The sequence below is a fragment of the Aythya marila genome, assembly GCF_965140915.1.
Source record: "Aythya marila genome assembly, chromosome: Z".
Classification (NCBI taxonomy): Eukaryota; Metazoa; Chordata; class Aves; order Anseriformes; family Anatidae; genus Aythya; species Aythya marila.
The window spans coordinates 20,427,667-20,454,193 of record NC_139080.1 but is presented as its reverse complement, the minus strand read 5'-3'; the positions used below and the strand labels follow the sequence as shown (position 1 = coordinate 20,454,193).

At 38.5% G+C, this 26,527-nt stretch overlaps 1 protein-coding gene across 9 annotated transcripts in view; it reads left to right on the top strand.

Moving 5' to 3' along the window:
• The window catches only part of PDE4D (phosphodiesterase 4D), a gene marked incomplete at its 5' end in the record, with an annotated part of 636,111 nt that overhangs the window by 352,076 nt on the left and 257,508 nt on the right, over positions 1-26,527 (top strand). The window lies entirely within an intron of this gene.

Sequence of the window (26,527 nt, the reverse complement as noted above, 5' to 3'; positions counted from 1 at the left end):
GTAGACAGTGAGGTGGATCAAAAACTGTCTAAATTACTAGACCCAGAGGGTAGTGGTTAGTCATGCAAAGTCTAGCTGGAGGCCAGTAATGAGGGGTATGCCTCAGGAGTGAGTCCAGTGTAAAATCTTCATTAACAGTCTGGACAATGGGGTAGAGGGCACCATCAGTAAATTCATGGATGACAGGAAACTTGGAGGAATGGCTGACTCACAACAGGCCTGTGCAGCCATACAGAGGGACCTGGACAGGCTGGAGAGAGAAGCTGGCAAAAATGTCTTGAAGTTCAACAAGGATTGCACAGTCCTGCACCTGGGGAGGAACAATCCCAGGATATGCTGGGAACTACCCAGCTGGAAAGCAGTTCTGCAGGAAAGGACCTAGGGGTCCTGGTGGACACCAAGTTCTATGAGTCAGCGATGTACCCTTGCTGCTAAGAAGGCTAATGGTATTCTTGGCCGCATTACGCAGAAGTCGACCGGCAGGTCAAGAGAGGTTCTTCCCCTCTATTCAGGTGAGGCTGCACCTGGAGTACTGTGTCAGTTCTGGGCTTCCCAGAGCCAAGAGAGAGAAGAACATACTGGAAAGGGTCCAGTGGAAGGCCACCATGATGATGAAGGTACTGTAGTACCTCTGCTATAAGGAGAGGCTGAGAGAGCTGGGACTGTGCACCCTGGAGAAGAGGAGGGTCAGGGGGATCTCATCAATGTCTACAAGTATCTGAAGGGAGGGTGCAAAGAGGACAGAGCCAGGCTGTTTTCAGTGGTTCCCAGTGTCAGGACAAGAAGGAAAGTGCACAAATTGGAACACAGGAGGTTCCATCTGAACATCAGGAAACACCTCTTCACTGTGCAGGTGACAGAGCCCTGACCCAGGTAGCCCAGAGAGGTTGTGGAGTCATGCTCCTTGGAAATCTACAAAAGCCACCTGGATGTGGTCCTGGGCAATCTGCTATAGGTGGCCCTGCTTGAGTAGGGGCATTGGACCAGATGACCTCCAGAGGTCCATTCCAGTCTTAACCATTCTGTGATTCTGTGGTAAAGCCCAAAACCTTTTATCTCCACTTCCAAAGACAAAGTCTGGACAACAGTTGTTCACTCTTATTTTGTGTACCTCCATATAGTGGGACATGATGTTATTAATCTGATTCAGAGTTAAAATATTTACATATCTCTTTACAACTGTTCAAATACTTTCTTGACTGTACCCAGACAAACTCCTTGCCTTTTAAATTTCAGGTGTTCAAAGAGTATAATGATAGGGGATGTGGAAATAACTAGTTACATACTCATGAGCTTGTTATGCACATGCAAATTGAGTAGTTGTAAAGAGGCTTTCTATTAGAATCCCCATTTCCTCCCATTAAAGATTACAGAATGTACTAAGGCATAATTTTATATGCAGCTGTTTGAATAAATTTAGCACCATATAAAATTCACTTTTGTTGCAGAAATAGCACCAAAATTGTTGTCTATGAGGTTATATGAAAACAAATGTAATCATGTTAAAAATGAAGGTTCCGAGGATCCAAAAGTTTGGAAATATTACAGTTCTGGTGACTTGGAACACATGGCAAATTTACTTTAGGCATTCCTGTGTTCATTAATTGCATGTTCCAAGCGCATGAAGGCATACTATAGATTCCACAAGACACCTTATTGCTATCCTACATTTGCAGTTGCCCACCATATCTTGTTCAGTAAACAGCCCTGCACTTCCTTCTCAAAATAAATGATTTCCTTAGCTCTTCCTATTGTAGAATCTGGGAGCTTTGTGATTACATGATGTGCTATAACAGCACTGACAAAGTACCATTAGACCTGTTTTCCATATGGAGATTTGAGGTATGAAGAAGTGTCTACTAATGTGGAGTAAGTAATTTGAAGTATCCAGAGACTAATTATCCAGTATTTCTAGTACTTCAGTAGTACAAACTGTATTCCAAATAAAAATCAGCTTTTGCAATTGGCTGTACTCTGCATTTCTACTAATGTATCCTCAAAATTCAGAGCTAACTACCCCCAAAGTTGTGGGAGATATATACAGAAATCATCTGGGGGTGGTGGTGTGTGGTGTTGGGGGGGGGGGGGGGAATGGGTTTAAATTCTCCATTGTTGCATGGAAGCTCTGAATCCCATTCTACAAAACTACTATATGAATAATGAACTACCTTGGAACATAGACACGGGAAGAAGAATTTTTGATAGGATGGCTAATTTTAGGCAAAGATATAAATAGTTGAAAAATAACATCTGAAAAGAAATATCAAGGAATGTTAATTACCGGTAGTACTGCAAGATTTATCAAAAGAACTTCCTTTGAAGTGTAAATGTAGATTACTAATAGATTTTCTCTCATGTCAATAATGTGCACAAGAAAATAGCGTTCTATATATTTAATTTTTTAATAGGAAGAAGTAGGAACCATCAAGTTACTTCATAAATACGCCTTTGTCCCTTAAGAAAATTGTTCTGCTTTTCCAAGGTTTTATTTTTTTGGACTACTACCTGGTATAGGAACTTGTTTCAGTAATACTTAGTGACGCAGGACCCATCTGGCATTATATCAAGATGTGCAGCTGGCTATTAATTGCTGAAAACTCCTCTAGAGCTCAGGCTAAAGCATCCGCTAAAGATCTGATTCAGCAGATTTTTTTTCTTGTTCCTTCTATAGTATCGCCCCTCAAAAAAAAAAACCAAAACACTAAAAAATAGTAATTCACACTTAGTAACTTGGTCATGGATACTAAATATGCAATTAGCATGAAAGCTGCTTGCACTATTACACTAATGGTTTCTGTTCTTCTCCTGTGCTGAGTTTTACTCATGAGACAGTATAGCAGCTTCTCTTTTGAGTTTTTCTTCAAACTTTATGGAGGCAAGTAACATTTTTTTCTCCCTTAAATATTTACCTACAGTTTAATGGTACATACTGTCTGTATATAATCTTGGATTTTGTACTGTATACATGCTGTTTAGGCCTCCTTAATCCAGGAGCCTGGTTGAAGTGAGGCAGCTGCAGCCCTGTGTCCTCGGCACCCACCTGGGTGCAGCATAAGCATGCATTCCCAGCAGGGGCACACAAACGTGTACATGTGCAAACACATAGACATGACCTGACTATAGACATGATCTGGCTGCACAGATCAACACAGACAGAAGCACTCAGAATTCAGGCAAGCGCAAGGAGCACCAACAGCCTTCTGCTGTTCACCACTCTGGTTGATGAGGGTGAGGGTACCATATTCAGTAGTTGACCTATGGATCCTTGGACTCCTCAGTTTTCTGGCACAGCTCTCCATGGCTGGAGACATGCCCATGGCCAGATTCCATCAGCCTGTAAGGTGCTGCAGGGAGCCTCTCCCACTGACTCACCATGCTGGGTGTCACCTCCAACCTGTGGGCCTGGGACAGCTCTCAGTGGCTGAGCAGGGGCTCCCTTTTTCAGACTGGTCTACTGGGGTCCCCTGCTAGCACGCCTCCGTACTCTTCTGTGTGTATGTGTGTGTTTAAAAATGAGCTCTTATTTTTAAACACATAACATTTATAGTTTTACTTTTACTTTGAAAATGTTGGCAGTAGGAGCAACAGCACCAATGGAGGATTTCTTAGTTTATATATATGTACTCTTGAGTCAGAAATATGTAAGCTTGCTGTGATAAACCTGCTTTAAAAGCATATGCTAAGACAAAATTGCATGAAAGAAAATTGCTTGAAAGGGTGACATTACTTTATAAATAATGAAAAATAAAAGGCATATTCTGAAAAAAAACAAACAAACAAACAAAAAAAAACAACAGTATGAATTCATGGAAAAACACAGAAAGAGGCACCTGAAGAACAGCTACATAATTATAATGGGAGATTAGTGGTCAAGAAATGAATGGGCCTACATACTAGGAAAGGGGAGGAAAGCTGGAAAATAGTTATTTCATTTGAGATTTCACTGAATGGTTTTAATAGATTTATTGAAATGTTTCAGGTGTTTACAGTCTGGTGTTGCTGTATTATGCTTCACTTCGTAAGAAAGGGGTAAATGTCTTTCCAGCTTTGACAGGACCCCTGAATTGACATTGATGGAGAGAGTGTCAGAGTAGCTAGGCTCCAGAATCCCACTAAGGGTTTGTATGTTTTGTAATACATTTTTGTGCACTTCTACAGGTCAGACATCCAAGGAATGCTAGCGGCTAAATGTAGTCTGACTTTACCAATCATTTAGTTGTTGAAATGAGCTGTCCTGAATAAATAACTGAGCCTGGGAATTTGAAAAATGAGGGCACTGTGGCTGGAACTGAAGGCTTGGCAGAAGTATTTTTGAAGGGGGTTAACATCACAGACAAGTAATTGGTTCACATAGCAGTATTTTTTCTGACCTCAAAGAGAGGGGAAAGTCTCAGTCTGTAAATTCTCCTTCAGAAGACTTTACAGTTTGTCATGGCCTTATACTCACAGTTTTAGAGGAAAACTCACACTGTGAAAAGTCTCTTACAGATCCTAACTAAATACTGGTGTTACTTTTTAATGCATTTATTTAGTCACAGTAAAATTTTATCAGTGTTTATCAGATTTTTAAAATGAAATCTACATGAAGAATCAGTGTCCCATCCCTCAAAGGAAGGAGGAAAACATCAACTATTTTTATTTGCTGTTTGTTTTTTAAGTTGATTTTTTGGGTTGAATTAAGTTGAATTTCATGCTTAAGGCTTCTCACTATTGCAGATGAGATTTGCCACTCCGTGACAAAAAGATGGTAATTTGTCCAGGCTGATCTATGTGCTCTTCCTCCCTCCTCCTCACATCTCTGCACCTTCTGAAAACAGATGTTGAGATTCTTGCATGAAGATTCTTAGCTGAAGTTTTAGAAAGAAATTTGAGGTCTCATTAGATGATGTAGTAAGCTAACGAACAATGAAATTCCTATAGAGCTTCACAGAAGTACTGCAGCCTGGTATACAACTACACTGATCAGTATTGCACTTTGTGTTTTATGAAGCTCCAAAAAAACCCCAACAATTAATATGCATACCTGCACATATGGATCTCTTTATTAGAAGATTATAGTTATTGCTGACAGGATACTTTCTGCTGGAATGTTTGTAATTGTCTAGGCACCATTCTTAATTTATTTATTTTTTTTTAATAATGGAAAGATGAATGTTAAAAGTAAATTACGTACCAATACTCAACATGAAGTAAGTGGTAAGTGTCCAACAGATAAATGAAACAGCTGCAGAGTAAGTTCAGGTGGAAGACAAGAGTGTGATGAGTAGCAGTAAAAAGGCTGAATGGAAAACGCCCACATCTCCATTCAAATAATTATGTTACCTGTACCTGCAGAATTTCAATGTGTCCATACAAATGTACATGAGAAAATGCCATTGTTTTAATGATTGAATGAATGAACGAATAAATAAAAACAGAAAGAGCATTAAGGGCCATAAATCTTGTAATTTATATAGAGCGTGTTGCATTAATTTTGAAAGGCTGTCTCTAAGACAAGAGAAAGATGAAAGTACAAATACTGACTTTGTGGAATAACTATGGTTCCAGGAAAAGTGAAATAAATTGTAAAATTCAGGTAGCTAAAGAGATACAAGAAGTCACTTCAAATTATAATACCAATTTAACATAAGGTTGGCTTTAAAAAGGTGTCAAAATCCAAAGGTTGGATTTTATTCACTAAAAACAAATAAGAAAATCCCTGAAAATAATCCTTTCTGTTGTGCAAATAATCTGAATAGATGGTTTATTTTCATGGAAGTCACCTTTACACAGGAACAGAGAATGACTGCAAGTAGTTACCTAACGGCCAAAGAATGTGAAGTTTTGAAATGACAGCTGCAACCAGCCATGGAGGAAAAAGTGTCTACAGTGTTCTTGCCTGAAAAAGCACCATTTAGTTTCTCATAGGTTTTGTGCTGAAATTTTTTCCTTACCTAGGAAGGGCTGACATTTCAAGACAGCCCCAGAATAAATGAAAATGACATCAATGGAAGAGAGCTATTTGACAGAGGTCAGGCATTGTAAATCCCTTAAGTATAGTTGTGCTGTTTTCTGCATTCTGCTTTGGCTCAGAGCTTGTAGGTCTTAATACTTTTAATTATAAATAAGGTGGAATAGTAAATTATGAGGGAATTTTTTAATAAAATGTATTAGCATTTTCATGTTATGATTTTATAATAATAAATAATGTGCCTCAAAGTTGTCTTCCAAAGATCTGAGTTAAAAACTGATCTTTATGGGGTCAATGGCAACTTTCTCATAGATGTCATAAATGGGAGGATTTTAAGAAAAGTTTGATAGAAAACTTGGAGGGATATGGAGATTTGTTCTGTACTTTCAACTCCTTAGTAGCATGCTGAAATTGGTTGGACCAGTGATTTTCTATACAGTGCATGGCATGGACATTACAAAGATTCCACAGAGAAAGTGGCGAATTTTGTGACAGTCTATTTATCAGGAGTAAATACTCTGCTGTTCTGTTTAGCTGAACAGCAATACATAGGCCCTTTCTTGAGCTTTTTGTATCTTTTAAAATTTTAATAATTGTGTTATAACCCTGCATTCTAAGTAGCAACTTGGGTGACTCTGTCTTAGAGCTCTACACAAAATTTAAGTGGTCAGGCTTTGTACAGCAGGCAGTAAATGTTTCCTTGCGATAAATAACACAAACAAGACCACAAACAGGATGTATGCTTGGGTTCTCTAGATGTTTTGCGTTCCTAGAATGAATAAGTAGGTGATAGTGAGGTTTCCTCAGATTGTTGCATTATATCTCACCAAGTTCTCTCCCTTTCTAAGTGTATATATACATATATATAAACTATCTGGAAAAGTATTTGGAATGGAACTGTTCTTTTTCATTGGTTTTCTATTTCACTAGTATAATCTGAGTTTAAAACACCATGTTACTGTTTTCTTCAGATTCTGTTTTCTTCTGAAAAATTAATGAACTTTATGTATATACAGTATACTTACCTAATTTAATCTGGGAGTATCCTGCAGTCATAAAAATGATCTGTTATTTAATCTAGGATAGAAAACATTTTGGCAAATATATACACGTGTGTTTGTGTGTGTGTGTATTTGACAAATATACGTATATACTTCCAGAATACTTAAGAAGGCACATTCCAGATTAGACACTGTGATTTACCTGTCCCTTATGATGTTTTCTAGTCGCATTACTTTTTAAATTATGCCTTCATTTTATAGCTTCATCAGAATGACTTTGACCTTTTCTTTAACCACTGTTGTAAATGTCAGATGAATATTTTAAATCATTCTTCAGTTCTCTATTCCTACATGAAAAGAGGAAGTGAAAATATGTTTTTCTTGTATGTTTTTTTTTTTTTTCTTTGTAGTTGAACTTGCCACATTTTTCATTTTCTCTTCACTATGTACTACTTTTTATGTACCCACTCCACGAAGCAGTTGTGAAATTTTGAATGTTATCCACATGCTATCAGTAGTAGTTGAGAGAATTGACACACTACCCTGTTTGGTAAATTTAGGCTGAATTTAAAAATATTGCCTGGTAAGCTTTTCAGAAGTTCCCAAACTGGTACAAATTCAAAAGAACCAATTTATGTATTACAAAAATATGCAAGACAGGAGAAAATGAGACAAGTCCTTCCATGTACAGACAGTTAATACATCTGAAAAAGTATTGGGCTTAAGACCTATCAGCTGTTTCTCAGCTAACTGATTACTATATTCTGGCCAGAGTGCTGTACAGAAATGTTTAAGTGCCTAATGCCTATTGATTTTGATACAGGAAGTTATGTACCTAAATTGGATGATAAAATCAAAATCTCCAGTGTCTTGCTTGGCAGTCAGGACTTTAATTTTCCATGAGAATAGTCTGAAGAGAGTCCAAAAAAAGGTATTCATTTTCAGAAGTAGTCAAATGGAGATGAAAAATTAATTTTCTTATCTGCTTCTCTCTCTCTCTCTTTCTCTCTCTCTCTCTCTCCCCCCCCCCCCCCCCCCCCCCGTCTTATGACTGCTGAATTTACCAAGCTTGCTTATGCTCAATATCTTAGCTAATATGCTGTATAGATAAATGTTGTACAGGTGATGCATTACATTTGTATGCCACTCTCTGTTCCACAGCATGTAGGCAATCTTGATTATGACTTGACTTCTGATATGTTACACCTACTCCCTACCATGCTGTTCAATACTGTATCATTACCTTAATATGTTTTCCTGGTGGTATCAATTTATCAGTGTCTGCCTTTTTAGATTCTAATTTCTTTGAGGGTAGGGATTGAGTTTTTGCTTGTTTGTTTGTTTGTTTGATACGCTCACCAGCTAGCACAGTAGACTTATGGTCCTTAAAGTCTACAGCAATAAAGAAAAATAACCATACTAGCAACACTGAGAGGTCCTTGGGGATCCTATATATTGGCAGTTGCTATCCTTAAATCTTAAAGAAACATACATTTCCCCTTCCATACATAGACATTAGACATTAGACATATAGACATTAGACATATAGACTATAGACATTATTATATCTAGATCATTTGTTCCATTTATCATCCAGTTTACAGATGTTCCTTTAAGATTTTAATATATCAATTTATTAGTCATAAATGGGTTTTTATATTACTTGCCTACAAAACAATTTTGAAAGAAATTGAGTGGAATTGGTATTATTCTTTCTATCTGAATGATAGGGGTGAAGCTAACTGCAGATGTCATTATATAGTGGTTTGATGCAGAATCACATATACCCAGACAACTTTATGAAGATTTTAATGTAACCTAACTGACCTGTCATGTTCAACCTCCAGTGACCAGGAAAATCTATTCCTTTCTGTTTTTTTTTTTCTTTTTTTCTTTTTTCTCCTCCCCATAATCATCATCATTAAAACAGTATCTAGGCCAAATTCCCCTGGCTGCAAACTAAGCAAGCTTTTTCTTGTTTAACCTCAGAGGGCACAGATAATAATAAACCATTATTTTTCTACAATATTGAGCTACCAAATGCTGCTGTCATTTTTGCTGGTCTTCAATTTTGAGATTATCATGACCTTTCTGTATGAATAAAGTTGATAACAACTTTGTTTTTCTTAGTCCACATTTTGGACACTTTTCCATTAAAGCACTTTGAAGGTTATGGTAAGTGGACCTCACAAGAGGATCTCACAGAACATGGGTTTTATCTATTTTTTAGCATAAAATATGGTGATAAAACTGTATGGTGGTACACAGTAGTGTTGGTCTTTATCTTTTAATTCAAGGTGCTTGGGGCTACTGTTCTGCATCTTTCTTAAAATACGGTGCCCCCAGTTGTTGTGTTGTTCAGTCTGGAGACCTCCATAGTTAAGATTAAAGAAAAAAAATGCTGCCTTGCAGGCAATCTTTTCTGCTACTATCTCCAGAACTGTGTTTTTCCTATTCTGCAACAGCAAAATACCCATTGATGGGTGAAACTGAGTTGTTTTCCAATGTACCATTCCATTTATTTATTCTTAGGTATTAGTATTTCTGATTATTTTCCAAAAATATTTTACTATGTCATTGTTAAATCTTAATGTAGTTGCTCCTCAGTGTCCAGTTTTTTCAAGAAAAATAATACAACCATCACTCAGAAAAAGGAGGGGCGACAAAGGAAAATAATTAGGCTGTAGCTTCAATTGTGCATTCCCTTGCATGCTAATCTAATCTAATCCATCTCATGTAAATGTTTTCATCACTTTCCTGCTTATAAAATCAACTTTTTATCACTTTATTCTTTACTTCAAGTCACTAATGGAAGCACTTGACATTAGACAGTGTAAAGGTGCTTTCACAGTTTGACAGAAATTATCTACTTTTATTTTTATCCACAACATCCACTACATGCCAAATAGTGATTGAATATAGCCCAGGTACACCTAAATTGTTTCTTTATATGTCACATAAAGTGACATATAGATAGACTTATAGTCTAGATAGATTTATAGATAAACTTTAGATAATCACTATCTAAAGTTTAAATAAATTTAAGGTAGATTAAACCTATAGCTTCCTCCACAACCAGTTGAACAGTTAGTTTGTCAAAGAAAGTTACAGTAGTCTGGCAAGACTTTTAAGCTATTTTGGCAGGTTATTATCAGCTTATCCACTGCAATCTTACAAACTGATTAATGATTTGCTTTTTTATTGAAGTTAAGATGGAGTGTTTTCCCTCTTTTTTTTTTTTTTTTTTTTTTAATCCGTGTTGGCATTTTGTGCCCACTCTTGTGTACCATGATCTAATCACTATTCTGCAGTTCATTTATGATTTAAATCATTTTGAAACCATTAAAAAATCATTGTGATTTAAATGTGTTTTGTTTTTTTTTTTCATCTAGTTTCTCAAACACATTGGGTTAAATTTCATTTGGTCCTGCTGATTCTGTACCAGGTATTTCCAGTATACATTTATTTGACCACAGTAATTTTTTTTATTGGCTTGGTGACTAACAGTATGACAGTGCTTCCATTATATTTTGGTAAGGGGGATAGTAGAATGTCCTACTGTTGTTTTCACAAATTTCAAACAGTACTTTAAAGTTTTGAAACAGTCTTTGAAGTTGATAATTTAACTGGGAAAGTTGTTAACAAACTTTTAAAATATTTCTGAATAATCTCTCTTTTTTTTTCTTTTCTTTTTTTTTTTAATGTTGAGTAAACAAAATAATTTTTGCCTGTTTGTCTTCTGGATCTTAGTATCTTAAAAAGTACTCAAAATTGATAACTCTTAAACTTTCAGGGCCATTAATGGAAAGATTTCATCAGGTATCTCATGTAATATACTGGGGATATGTCATGTACTGCGGTTGCTGCGTGTTATGAGCAAATTTTAAGCTACATAATGGGGTTGATATATTCCCAAAACTAGGTTCTTCTGTTCTTGATGCTGTTCCCTGGGGAAATGAAGGAGCTAGGTTCACTAAACCCTAATTTAATACACTTAAGTGAATATGCTTTCTGGGTTGGAGATAACCACGTGAGCAGAGTATTGTATATTTTCGTCAGTGTTACCTCAGCAGGTCTTTGCATCTCCTTTCATGGAGAAAGAGGAGCCAGAAGAATATTACTTAATTTGTCTAGAAAATGTGTTTAGAGCTTTTAAACTCTGAACAACTTTTAATTATTCTGATAGGAACTCATATTTTTCACTGTTACTGATGCACAAGTTTAAAGTATTGTAATTTGTGTTTAAAATATTAGTACATGTAAAACAAGTCTATTTATGGGTGAATCAGGCTAACAAAGACTGTAGATACTCTTGAGGTATAGATAAAAAATAATCAAATTTGGTTTACACTTTGTGATCTAGGTTTTCTCTGAACTGCGATCATCCTAGTCCATTTCTCAGTATTTGTAAAAAGTCAGTTGTCAGGTTGAATAGATTTTCTGTTTTACTCTGAACAGTTCTTCTCTGATGTAGCTTCAGGTCTACATCAAAGATGAATGACCTGATATATTTAAAGTAACCCAAATAAATAATAAAGCAGTGTGGACCAGCTTTGGCCTTCATCACAAAGTCATGTTGCTCAAAAGGAAGGTAGCAGTAGGCATTTTTTGACTATGCTGCTTAGTGGAAGCCTGGAAACCTGTCACCCCTGCAGTATCTAGCAGTGTGTACAGCTGTACCCTCACTAGCAATCCTCATTTCCTGGGGTAGATGCCTCAAGCATACAGTAGTATCTGGCAGGGTGAAGCTTATAGTAGCGGTGATCTGAAAAGAGCAACTGGCTTCAGAATATGAATATGTATAGCTGTCTTTCTGACATGTTTGATCACTTTTGTTAGAAGTACTGTCATTCTGGGGCTTAGACAAAAATATACATATTTTAGGTTTCTTCACTGGAACTGAACAAGCCTTCTCAAAATAAATAAATGCATGAGTAAACATGAAAAAAATATACATGTTATTGTTACTCTTGACCCCAGCTGGAGTACTGCATTCAGTTCTGGGGCCTGCACCATAAGATGAACATGGACGTGTTGGAGCAGGTCAAGAGGAGGGCCACGAGGATGACCAGAGGGCTGGAGTACCTCTCCTGTGAAGAAAGTCTGAGGGAGTTGGGGTTTAGCCTAGAGAAGAGAAGGATATGTGGAGATCTTACAGGAATCATAGAATCATAGAATCATAGAATATCCCGCATTGGAAGGGACCCATAAGGATAATCGAGTCCAACTCCTGGCACCGCACAGGTCTACCCAAAAGTTTAGACCATGTGACTAAGTGCACAGTCCAATCCCTTCTTAAATTCAGACAGGCTTGGCGCAGTGACTACGTCCCTGGGGAGCCTGTTCCAGTGTGCAACCACCCTCTTGGTGAAGAACCTCTTCCTGATGTCAAGCCTAAACTTCCCCTGCCTCAGCTTGACAACATTCCCACTGGTCCTATCACTGGTTATTACAGAGAATAGGTCACCTGCCTCTCCATTCCCCTTCTCAAGGAAGTTGTAGACTGCGATGAGGTCCCCCCCTCAGCCTCCTCTTCTCCAGGATGAACAGGCCCAGTGCCCTCAGCTGCTCCTCATACATCTTCTCCTCCAGGCCCTTCACCATCTTTGTCGCTCTCCTCTGGACACTCTCCAACAGTTTAATGTCCTTCTTGTACTGTGGTGCCCAGAACTGCACACAGTGCTCGAGGTGAGGCCACACCAGTGCAGAGCAGAATGGGACAATCACCTCCCTTGACTGAGTACCAATGGCATGCTTGATGCACCCCAGGATACGGGTGGCCCTCCTGGCTGCCACGGCACACTGCTGGCTCATATTGAACTTGCAGTCAACCACAACACCCAGATCCCTCTCTGCGGGGCTGCTCTCCAGCGTCTCTTCACCCAGTCTGTATGTAAAGCTAGGGTTGCAGGACCCAGCACTTGCCTTTGTTAAACTTCATAATCACCCAGCTCTCCAATCTGTCCAGGTCTCTCTGCAAGGCCTTTCCACCCTCATCAGAGTCCACATTCCTCCAAGTTTGGAGTCGTCAGCAAATTTGCTCAAAACACCTTCTAGTCCTACATCCAAATCACTTATAAAATCATTGAAGAGGACTGGCCCAAAAATGGAGCCTTGAGGGACCCTTCCAATGTTGAAAGAGAGCCTATCAGAAAGATAGGGAGAGATTCTTTAACAGGGCGTGTAGTTACAGAACAAGGGATAATGGTTTTAAACTAAAAAAGGGTAGTTTTAGGTTAAATATTTGGACGAAATTCATTACTCAGAGAGTGGTGAGGCACTAGAACAGGTAGCCCGGAGCAGCTCTGGATGCCCCATCCCTGGAAGTGTTCAAGGCCAAGCTGGACTGGGCTTTGGGTGCCTGATGTAGTGGGAGGTGTCCCTGCACATGGCAGGGGGTTGGAACTGGATGGTCTTCAAGGTTCTTTCCAACCCAAACCATTCTATGATTCTGTGATTGAGCACAGTACATTTCAGAAGAAAGAGGTAAACTGTTAGAAGAAAACACAGAGAAACCTGAAACAAGCTCAATATTGGGCAGTTCCATCAGATTGGATCCTGAAGTGACATTTAAACTTACCTTAGATCACATAATAAACTGGGGACCTAAGTATGCCCTTAATGCTGGTATATGCACCATCTACCAAAGCATTAGATGTGTGTTACAAGGAGTGCATACACTGCGTACATATGTAGAGCAAAGGTAAGACAAGGACTCTGGGTGTGACTTAAAAAAAGAAAAAAGTTCGTGTAAGTGTAATTATAATCACTCTGCAATACGTCTCATAGCAGAACTAGAAGGGCCCAAGGAATATGTAATGTTTAATTTCCTACCCTCAGCTTAGTCTTGTAGCAATTTGCTAGTCCATCATATTTCCTTTTGAGAGATAACCTGAAGAAATCATAATGTTTTTCATCTTATTTCCCACTTAATTCTATTTAAGATCCCAGATACTGTGGCAAAGTTTAACTAAATGGACTATTGTTGATGAAACATAGCCCCAAACTTGAAAGTAAAGATAATTAGGTCAGTAAGTTATTTCAGGTGCACTCATAAGCCTATTTAGCAAGACATAGTTTTCTTGAGCTATTGAAAATGTACCTCACTTCACTTGCTTGCTTTCTTTTTAATGTTTGAAGTTCTGAAAAGGTGTCAATGCAATGTTTAAAGTGGTAATTCTCTCTGTTGCGTGTGCAGACACTCTCACGCATATACATATGTATATATTATAGGCTTTTTTTCATTTTTTATCCAGGTTGTGCACTAGATAAGTGAGGAAATATAGTTCTCCCAATCATCTTGTATTAAACTCCATGTCTCTGCAAGCACTAATGTATTTCTGTACCAGATTGTATTTTCAGAATATCTTGACCCTCAGTACAGAAATAAAGCATTAGAGTATTATTATTATTTTTTTTTTTTTTTGGGGGGGGGGGGTTGGGGCGATTGTTCATGTCTCTGTTTCTTACTCCAATGTGAAAAAACTTGAAATGAGAAAAGATTTTAGTAGCTTCAGCTTTATTTTATGAGTTTGATATTCCCCACCCTGCCTCAGATTATTTTAAAACAATTGACTTTATCAAATTTTCTTTGTCTATCTGGCCAGTTGCTTTCTGTGTTTTCACTCTTAAAACTGTAAGTCTTTTAGTATAGCAGCTCTATCCCACATTTGTGCACAGTGTTAAGTAAAGCAACTCACTGGAGCCTGTGGAAGTTAGAGGAATACAAATTTTAATTTAGAAAACTGATGCAATGGATCCGTCATGTTGGCCATTTCAGTCTATTTACTATATGGAATAAGTAGTCTTTTTTTTTTCCCTTTGTTCCCTAAAAAAAAAAAAAAAAAAAAAAAAAAGTACTGGTCAAAGCCAAATTTACTTTTCTCTTCCTAATAGCAAATTCATTCTCTTGAAGTTGGGATAGGGTGATGGAGAGAGAGGAAGATAAGACATACAATCTCTTTTGTGCTGAAGTTAAGCAAGGAGCTGTGTCCTTTACTCCCACGTACAAAGTGTTGCACAGGTCAGCTAAAGAGTACAGGCAGCCTCTACTTGTTCATTTTACTGGTAACTTTTTAGTATGCTTTCTCTGGGAGGAAATACATGTGTTTTGCAAATTAGGCCCATAGTTCATGTCACGTCTCTTTTTGGCTCTACAGACCCTATTTTAAAAGTGGTAGCTTATCTCTTAGTGGCAGAACTCTGCAGCTCAATACAGCTATAATTTCCCAGAGTGTATAAAATGTACATACATATGACCTCATGTGATACCTGCCATCCTGGCTGAGTCATCAGAAGGTTAGGCAGAAGAAAATTCGAGAGATGGAAATATAATGCTTTACAGCCTCATCCACAAAGGTTTAATTCTGTAGCTGGTATTTCTGCAGAAATCTTGAATGATCTCTGAAGTTGGAAAAACCCATATCACTAGTTACAGGTCCACTCATTGCCTCTAGTTGTTCATTAAAAGTAATTTTCAGAGTTACTGAAGAACTATGGACGGGATACATTCTGTGTTTTAATTACATCACCTCAGACTAAACAACAAAAAAGTCTACTGTATGCATTCAAATGCAAGAAAAATAAATTCAGGAAACTGTTCCATAGCTTTAATTAGTCTGTGTGATTCACTACTGCAATAGATTATAGAGTCAAGTGTAGTAGTGAATTTCAAATGATGCTGGGTATTTTTAGAAAGCAGCAATTATATTTTACCACTGAGCATACCAGGAGAGGCACAAGCTTTCAAACACCATCTGATTTGCTGCAGTCTGTGTGAGGATTTCCCTCGCCCACACATGTAAAGCAGTTCACATCAGGATCTTTTTGGAAATAACTGGGACTTTCCACCCTGTCCCAAAGAAAACAAAAACAACAAAACAAAACAAAACACCACTAACAAAAAACATCAGTGGCTCTTCCCCAGTTTTAGCAGCTATGGATGACAGCAAGGAAATGCCACTTCTGTTGTGAGAAAGATCAGTCAATAGAAGTCTGCACAGTATTGCCCTCATACAAATTCCTATTCATGAATATTGAATATTAAGATGTTCACCAATTTTGTATATTTTACTGATTTCCTTCTCCTAATTAAAATGGGAAACAAATAACTGTATTCCCGTGTGTCACACTTCATTTTGCTTTGGCTGATGAATCAAAAATACTAGATCCCATTGCTATTTTTTTTTTTTAATTTCTTGTATCTTCATGTCCATATTTTAGATATTTTTTCCCATAGTGTGAGTAACACCCTGTAGCCAATAACTTAGACTCAGGCGAAGATCTCAGTGAAGTAGTAATTTATTCATGATTGCAATGGTGGGCACCCCTGAAGCAGGAGAGGGCCCCTACTAGTTCCAAAACACAGTTTATATACTTTTGGATGACAGGACCCTTCCCTGTTTCCCCACTGAGTGGGCAATACAGGTTCACAATCTCAATACCACATTCCTCTCCTCTAAACAATGTAACTCTGCAAAAACATTTCTATTCCCACAATTCCCCCCTTTTCTTCTTTATAGACCGTTGATTTTTGCAAAACTTTTCTCTAAGGTGTAATTTGGTAGATATCTTCCTCTTCTTCACTTTCTTTGCTTTCCATCTCCTCATCATCACCTTATCTGAGTAAGGTGGTGGTTCCATGGTCATTTGTTTCAATAGCACAGTTTCAGTTAACCATTGCACTAGTCCTCTTACACAGGGGATAATGCAGCAACCAACGGCTGTCAATACTCCTGCAACTATGATCAAGGATGTAAATACGCCTAATTTTTCTGCCAATTCACTGGCAAGGGTGGTAAGCCCTTGCAATGCTCTAGTTACTGTGCCACCTGGGGCAGTATTGTTGGGTATAAAAGTGCAACAATGGTTGCTCAGTATCACACACACACCTCCTTTCTCCATGAGCATCATATCTAATGCTATTCTGTTTTCCCAAGACATTTTGTTGGTGGCATCTAGTTATTCAGCAATTCCTCTTATCACATTCATTGTATAATTTATGAACCTCTGCTGATAAATATAATTAATCCAATCCATATTCTTATTGATTGTTACCCACCAGAACAGAGGCTCAAACCCTGCAGCAATTTGATTCCTGCCTTTCTGTTCATCGGGAACTCCTCTAGGCACCCCAGCAGAATCTATCATCAAATGATACTCCTAAGTTTCTTTTACTTCTTCTGGGTATTTGTGATGTTTTTCTTTCAAATGCCAGGGTGAAGGGTATAGCTAATTGAACAAGTGCACAAGTGCCTCCCCAGTTAGATGGTAGAGTGGACTGTAAGATCTTCCCTCCACAGTACCACCAGAGATCCACCCTGGGGATCTCAAGTCTTGAGCAGTTTCCCATCAAGTCCTTGGTAGCACAAGACAATTTCTCCCAGATGCTGGGTAGCACTCACACCCTGCCGTGAGAGGCAAGCTGTATGGTTACCAATAGCTGTAGAGAATGCAGGGGGAGCCCTGATATTGCTATCACACAAGGAACAGCAAAGAGAGACTTACAGGCCTCATTTTCCCAGGCAGTCTTTTCTTGGTACAATGCAATCATACATCGCATCTCCTGGGAATGCTTGGTCCACCCCCATGGGAAGGGCACAATCTGGGCAATCAGTCATCCCGAGGCACAAGCATAGCCATAGCTATGGTTGAGACTCTGGACAGTGTATTTGACCTGTTCTATCCAGGCATTCACATCCCCATATCCTGTTTCAATCTCAAATGTTTGAACTACTACACTTCAAAGAGGGCCTCCTGTTTTCTCTCCTGTTTTCTCCCTTTCTCTGGTGGCAATAGAGGATCGTTGCCATACAGCTATTCTCAATCTGGCTGTTGGGTCTCTCCCAGTTATTTGTTCTCTCTGCTTAATTGTCGCTGGGCATTTAAATCTCCACAAGCTAACACCTCACAAGCATCAAACGTGATGGATTGTGGTACATAACCCTCTGTCACAGTCATCCATATTTTGACGGGGTATCCCATCTTATTATTATCTGGTCATGCCTTTTCCAAGTTGCCAATTGACCAAGGCCTTCTCTAAGGCCTGTAATTACTAGAAACAAAATTAACAGTTGAATTTTCCCTGTTGTTATTTTTAACCTGTAGGTTTCCAAATAATTATCAACACAAAGAATAAGATATATGTACTACTAGAACAAAAACCCCTTGGGAGCACTTCGATTTGCTATAGGCCAGTCCTTTCTCTCACTTGCAAGCCACACTCATTAGTTACCTGTGAAAATAAAAGGTTAGTTTACAATTGTAAGCTCTTATCCTGCTCAGAGTCCACTATGAGATTTTTCTCTTTGATTTCAACTTCCAACAAGTCTTCTGTAGGAACAGCTTCCCAGGTACTAGGGTCGACAGGTGCCTTCATTCGAGTATAGGGAGTCTAACCTTTTTCTGCAGTTCTTACGGCTGTTTCAGTGGTTAGTGATTGTCCTTCCCATTCAGGCCAGAGTTGATTCTTTCTGGGTCCGAATCAGGACCCAATTTCCTGGGCGATAGTGGTGAATGGGGAATTCCAAAGGTGGGCTTTGAGCCAACAGCCCACGGGTCCTGAGAGATGACAAAGAAGACAACCCCATAATACAGTTCTTAAGAAGACTTTTGTTTCGAATTGTGGTATCTCATCCCTTCTGCCCAGATAGGGCAATCCGAACAGCATCTCATATGGTGAAATTCCTATATCCTTTTTTGGTGCTGTTTGAACCTGTAGGAGTAAGCATTTTACCCAAGGAAGTTGGGTTTCTAACACTAATTTAGTTAATTGCTTCTTTAATGTCTGGTTCATTTACTCCACCTGTCCAGAAGAGGAGGGGTGCGTTAACCCTTGCAGTAAAGCCAGTCACGTGGTCAATTAGGACAAACAAGTAACTCAGTAAAGTCTACCTGTATACTCTGAAAAAGTTGAATCCCTGGCTCCCATCCACCTCTAGGTGGGTTACAGATGACCTTTTTATTTGCCTTTTGACATACGGTACATCCTCTGCGTATTTGCTTTGCTAAAGTGTATATTCCTACACTGACAATCTTTCTTAGCACAACATCACACATTGCTTGCACCTCCCAATGCCAATGTAAAACAGTTAGTATTTGCCTCATTGGTGCTTTATTCAGCATTTCTCTCCGATCAGGGAGTATTCATTTTCCTTCAGACTTGGTGGCTCCTGATTCCTTAAAAAAAAAAATCTTTCTCTTAAAACTTTTTGGTTCTTTCTTAGTTTTCAACAATTCCCTGAATCCTCTCTGGATTTATTCTTTGTTTTCCCTCCGACTTTAGATGCCTTAAATACTTGACTTCTTTTTCTACATATTGTAATTTGTTTTTCAATATTCCCAAGCCCTGGTTTCCCAGAAAGTTGAATAGCTTGTTAGTAGCTTCCTTCACGACTGTTTTCTCCTGTCCTGAGAATAAAAATATATCCACATATTTGTAACAGCAATACTTCCTTGGGAGGTTGTAATTGCTCCAAAATCTGTTCTAGAACTTGCCCAAATAAATTGGTGGCCCTGTAAACCCCTGAGGTAAAACTGTCCATCTGTATTGTTGGTTCTGCCCCCACTTCAGGGTCTTTCCAGTCAGAGGTGAGTATATCTTTGCTCTCAAGGCCTGAGAGCACTCCATTAGTAACAGTTATTCCAGTCTAACACTTTACTATTTGAATGCCCAATTTCATCATCAAATCCTTTCAAAATAAGTTAATTTTATCATTTTATCCCCTAGTCATTGATCATTTTATCCCCTAGTCTCAGCTTCATATCCCTCAAAAGTGGCATGGTTATCCCAGCCCCTTCTACCCCCATCACTTTTTAGGGTTTCATTAGTTAATTTAATCCCTGATACTTTACAAGCCAGTAATGACCTAGGTGCCCCAGTATATTGGGTTCAATGGCAAGGTTCTGGGGGGCTGCAGTGGCAGCCCCCACGAAAAAAAATCCAGAAGCCTCCCCATGGCAGATAAGGGAAATTTCATCTGGCCCCAAAGGGGCCCATCGCTGCCCAGAGCCAAGCCATGAGCAACACAGTCCGTGCCTCTGTGAAAGCACATCCATGAAAACAAACAAAAACCTGCTGCTCAACAGCAGCTGGGAGAGTGAGGAGTGAGAAACCTCCCTGCAGACACTAAGGTCAGCACAGAAGGAGGGGGAGGAGGCGCTCCAGGCACCGGAGCTGAAGCCCCCCTGCGGCCTGTGGAGATGCCTCTGGTGGAGCAGGCTGTCCCCTCCTCACCCCCCCTTCCCGATACTAGGGAAACTAACCAAACACCACAGCATATATACTAAAACTTATAGACTGTTACTTAGATCATGCCTACAAACTCTTTCCCTGCTCATTCAACCTCAAACAGCTCTGTCAAACACTACACACCTCACCTTTAACACCTTCAGTAACCCTTTTTAACTTACTTTCACCAAAGTCTCAGTCATTGGCCAATTTAATTCCATACCTTTCTCCCTCCAGGATGCTGAAACAACGTATCAGTATACCATATTTCATCCCATTTTCCTTCTCTCTTCCTTCTTCCACTCTGGATATTCCTATTCAAAGTGGCCAGCCTGGCCACACTTAAAATATCTTATCAAAGCCTGTCCCTGCTAGGATTCAGGCTGCAACACAGGCAGCCTTCCTTGCCTGCCATTCCTTCATCTCTCTTCCTCTCCTTTCCATCCTAGCCCTGTCTCCCCCTGAAGATTTTCTTCCTCATTCTCCAGCATCAGATAGATTGTGAACCTGGATTACCCACTCAGTGGGGAAGCAGGGGAGGGTCCTGTCATCCAAAAGCATATAAACTATGTTTTGAAACTAGTAGGGGCCCTCTCCTGCTTGTGGGGCGCCTGCTATTTCAATCACGAATAAATTACTACTTCACTGAGATCCTCGCCTGAGCCTAAGTTATTGGCTACGGAATGTTTCTCACAATTTGGGGGCTCGTCTGTTTTTATGCTATACTCTAGTAAATTCTAATACATGAAATATTTCTGTTTTTATCATTATACTCTAATGATAATGATATTTTGAGTCTTAGCTGCTATCAGTGGTTTCTTTTCTGCCTCTCTCAAATGTATTTAGAAATGTATTTAGAAACATGTTTTCTGACATTTGTTTCATGTTGTCTCTCATCACATCCCTTTCCACACCGTATTCCTTTCTCATAGTACACAATATCATTTATTTCTGACTTTTGTTCTCTATTTAATTTCAGATCATACAGCTTGTACTAGAGCTCCATCTGCTGTAGGATGTCCCTATAATTGTTCTAGTTGGTTATTTACAATAAATAACACGGCCTTACCTTGAAGCTTTATCTTTGAAATTTTACACCAATTACACAGATGTGCAGGCTGAATCAGATCAACAAATATAGTCTTAGTCACCTAGGAAATAACTAATAAGAAATTTTATTTAAAGGGTGTAAGGCGGAACTTCTGCAGTTATACTCAAAGGAAATGTAAAGCAAAATTTCAAGAAGTTGTACTACCTCAGATTCAATACAATTACCATTTATTTGCTTTTAAAAATAATATTTTGATGCTGAGTGCTTACAGTTTAAAACCACGATATGTTAAAATATAAGATACTAACGGTTTCTCCTTGACTGAAAAGAGACTAAAAGTCTGTGTCATTTCATAATGCCATGGATCCCTATTTAATGTTGGCGTGACACCTAGCCTAGTCTGTAGGTTAAAGCAGTGGAAGTAAAACTTCTCTTTGAGAAATTAATTTTGAGATATCCAACTGCTCTCTGTACCTAGTCTAAGGATCTGTTAACAGGCATGATCTGTGAGAGGTCAAAAATATTTTAGTTCTGAAAATTTATGTCAATTCAGTTTATTTTCTACTTCAAAATCATGCTGATATATATACTAAATATTTGGCTTCTTCTATTTCCATGATAATATTTTTTTCTGTAAATATTGGCATTTAAGTTGATGCTATGCACACCTACATAATGCATTTGTAAGAGGCAATCAAGAAACAAAAAAGTGTAATTTCCTGCTCCTCTTTTAGCAGTCTAGTGATAATAATGTTACTTGAACATATTCAGGGAATAATGTTGATGCCAAAATCAATTCCATTCTTTGTTAGGCTGATGGAGTATTGTTATAATAATAAATATTGTTTAATGCCCTGATGATCTCTCTTCTCTTCGGGGTGTGCCAGAATTGCTAGACCTGCTGTTTTGTAAAAAACATCTTTACAGTCTTTTCAACCCATCAGGCTGAGAAGTCTGGAACTGCACCACAGAAACAAGTTAAACTGGAAAGGTCTACTTTTGTAAGAAAAAGAGAGAAGAAATTTTTTTGTTTCTTTGTTTGTTTAGTTTGTATTCTTGATAATGCATGGAGGGCTATGACTGCGATCCTAACAGTAAAGAAAGAAGTTTTGGTATCCTAAGTCCAGCAGTTTCTTAAGATTAACTGCTACAGCAGAGAAAAAACGTAAGCAAGAATTTGCTCTGACAAAGGAGGTAAGATGACTGAGCTCTGAAATAAAACAGAATCAACTTTAATTCACCGAATAAAAATTTGTCCTTTATCAATTCTTGTCTGAGAATTCACTGTCATCTTCCACATTCTTCAGGAGTATGCAAAGTCAAGTCTAGGGAGACCACAGTGCTTTGAAAGCAAGGTATGTCTTGAGAGAAGAAAATGGTGCAGACTAGCTCTGGTCCTAAAATGTATTAATATGGACCACCTATGTAAAAATGTTTTACCTTTCCCAGCATCTTAGGAACCCTCAGCCATTCTTTATTGGAAAGCTCGTAGCTTTCCTGAGTATCAGCGACTTTGAGCATGGACAACTGTTTTTTGGTTAGGTCTTACTTTCAGTACATTAAAAACATAAATTATTCAAGGAAAACAAAAATACCTTGATTGACAAAATACTTTTGAAACAAGTGGAAATAAATTGTGACCAAGACAAACAAACAAACAAACAAAATCAAACAAACAAACAGAGGATGTGAATAGCAAAGCCCAGAAAACGAACTAAGCAGTGTAGAAAACTGATAAAGTGAAATGATGCAAGGAGGAATAATCAAGAAGAATTAAGAGAGTTTTTCAAGGTTGTTAAATCATCATAACCCCCTTCATACAGTATGAGATGAAATGTATCAGCCTGCAGTCTCAAAAAGCAAAAGCATTTAATTTTTACTCTTTAGTTGCAGAAGGCAGAACAGAAACCCACTTGTGAAAAAGTTAACATTTTAAAAAATTGCAAAAAGCAATCTATACTGATAAAATGAGCGATTTCAGTCCATTTAGTTCTCTGACAAAGAACTGAAAAGTAATCCAGCAGAGACATACTGTCAAATAAACCAAAACATTGTATGGGAAAACTACTTTACATAGGAGATAAATATACAAAAACATCCAATGACTGGAAGTTGAAGCTAGGAAATTAACAGTAAAAACTATTTCCATTTGAAATAGAATAGATAGTTGCTAATTCAGTTTGCCAATGTTTGCTCTTCAACTGTACATCTATCTCATCAGAACTGTGAGAGATTTTATTTCAAACAGGAATTAATTTAGGACAGTCTAATGATGTGCATTATTCAAGAAGCTGGTTTAGATGATCCCAGTAGTTCCTTCCAGCTTCACAATTTCTAATGTAATTTGTTAGTTACAGTACATTTCATGACATATCATTGCCATGATACGTCTGTCTTCTGCCACGGCCAAGGATATAATAGCTGTCTGCAATTAAAATAAAGCATTTATTCAGGCTAAGCTTTGATAATGCCTTCATTATGAGGAATAAAAACTGTTGCCAGGGCAATGGACTATATAGGAAAATACAACCCAGCATACCATATATTAAATACATATTAAACAGTTTCAATATTTCCTTTTTGTGTGTGTATATTTGTTGATGGTCCTCAATGCACTAGTTAAGCTCAAAGATCCTACCTTAGTAAACAAACAAATAAACAAAAAGTTGTCTAGTAGCTCATTTCTGTTGATATATTTAAGAAAAATGTCTTGAAAGGTAACCTGGGCCTGTTCGTAAAGCTGATACTACACTGGAAAGATACAGTAATGCTGCAGTAATTGCCTGTGTTCAGTTTTTGTGTTAAGAAAATAGCTACTTTGTGTACTATTTTCCAAGAAATAAAAACAGGGGAGGGGGCTGAGGAGGGAGGGGTAGGAGAACATGTTGCAATGGAGTTGAACAGATAATCATTCCTAAAGTACTTGAGTAACGCTAAGCTTTAGGAAACTTAGCTGAAGATGCCTTAATGCTGTAACAGTTAATCGACTCAAGTGTTATAAAGTGTCATAAAATATGTTTCAGTGTTAGTGGACTTAAATTATATGAAGTAGACTATAAAACAAAACAAAACAAAACAAAAAAGGCAAAAAAAAAACAACAGTGTGAGTTCCTCAAAGCAGCAAGAACTGGAGCATTTAAAATTTGGTAGTTAGTGTGAAGAATATTACTGTAAAAGAAATGAAGAATTGCTCTAAATTATAATAACAAATTCTGTTGTCATAAAAGACTATATCTGCTGTTTACGTGTTTTCAATGGGTGTTTTGTTCACCTGGAAGCAGATAATTTGACTCTGTTTTACAGTCTGTGTAGTATTAAAAGTTACTCTTCTTAGCTGAGAACCACCTCCTGTTAAGACCTCCTGCAATATACAAAGAAAAAAAAATAAAGAAAAAAAAACACATCCTGGTTAGTTAGATGTAATTGTGTTACTCCACCCTGTGACTTATGATAAAAGGCTGTTGATGTCATTAATTTTAAGGGGAAAAAAATCTTCCTTTAATTAGAGGGGAAAAGTAGCAAGCAAATAAGATTACTCCTTGGTCATGGGTATTCGTTCATGAACAGGTTATTATCATCACCTGTGACTGAAAAATACTGTCACAAAAGAGCACGAAGCATAAGCTAATTAATGAGTTTGGAATTGTTGGAAAATGATATTGCTGATATTATGGAAAGCTAGAAAGATTTAATAAAAATACTTTGGCATAGTATTTATTATTTTCTAATTCAGATGACAATTGCTTTTAGTTTCATATGTTGGTCTTACACTTTATTTTCAATAAGCTAGTTGTCGTGGTTTAACCCGGCTGGCAGCTAAACACCACGCAGCCGTTCGCTCACCCTCCCCCCTCCCTCTCTGGGACGGGGGAGAGAAATGGAAAGTGAAGCCCGTGAGTTGAGATAAAGACAGTTTAATAAGACAGGACAGGAAAATAATAATAACAAAATAATAATAACAATAATAACAATAATGTTACAATGGTGATAATAGGAAAGTAATAATAATATGTACAAACAAGTGATGCACAATGCAATTGCTCACCACCCGCTGACCGATGCCCAGCTTAACCCCGAGCAGTCCGGCCCCCTCCCCCCGGCTAGCCACCCCTATATATTGTTTAGCATGACGTCAGATGGTATGGAATACCCCTTTGGCTAGTTCGGGTCACCTGTCCTGGGTCTGTCCCCTCCCAGCTCTTACTGCACCCCCAGCCTGCCTGTTGGCAGGACAGAGCAAAAGGCTGAGATGTCCTTGGCTTGGTATAAGCACTGCTCTGCAGCAATTAAAACATCGGGGTGTTATCAGCACTCTTCTCATCCTAAGCCAAAACACAGCATTCCACCAGCTACTAGGAAGAAAATCAATTCTGTTCTAACTGAAACCAGGACATCTATCCACCCCTTATTCCATACCATTTATGTCATGCTCAGGTTATACTCTTTTCCATACATTCTAATTAGTCACCTACAGTAGTCATAGTAGTGATAACATACAGTATTATATAGTAATTAACAAGGTACAATTCAGTTCATGGGCTATTCTCACCCATTATTAAATCTCCTTGAGGTACACACCGGACCTCTCCGTTCTTTTGCATCACCCACCAAGTGTATCCAGGTCCCTGAGCGAAAACAATTCCACGAATAGGTTTGCCTTTTCCTGAGGCAGGAGTAGCCCAGACTGTTTTACCCAGCATATTTCTTACATGCACTACAGGAACTTTATCCCCATCTACAGTACGTAACAGGTTTGATTGGGCAGGTCCAGCTCGGTTGGCAGATCCCCTAGTATTGACTAACCAGGTGGCCTTTGCCAAATGCGTATCCCAATTTTTGAATGTCCCAGCGCCCATTGCTTTCAATGTAGTCTTTAACAGTCCGTTGTATCGTTCAACTTTCCCGGAGGCTGGTGCATGATAGGGGATGTGATACACCCACTCAATACCATGTTCTTTGGCCCAAGTGTCTATAAGGTTGTTTCGGAAATGAGTTCCATTGTCTGACTCTATTCTTTCTGGGGTACCATGTTGCCATAGGACTTGCTTTTCAAGGCCTAGGATAGTGTTCCGGGCGGTGGCATGAGGCACAGGATATGTTTCCAGCCATCCGGTGGTTGCTTCCACCATTGTAAGTACGTGGCGCTTGCCATTGCGAGTTTGAGGGAGTGTGATGTAATCAATCTGCCAGGCCTCTCCATATTTATATTTCAGCCATCGTCCTCCATACCAAAGAGGCTTTGACCGTTTGGCTTGCTTGATTGCAGCACATGTTTCACAGTCATGAATAACCTGTGC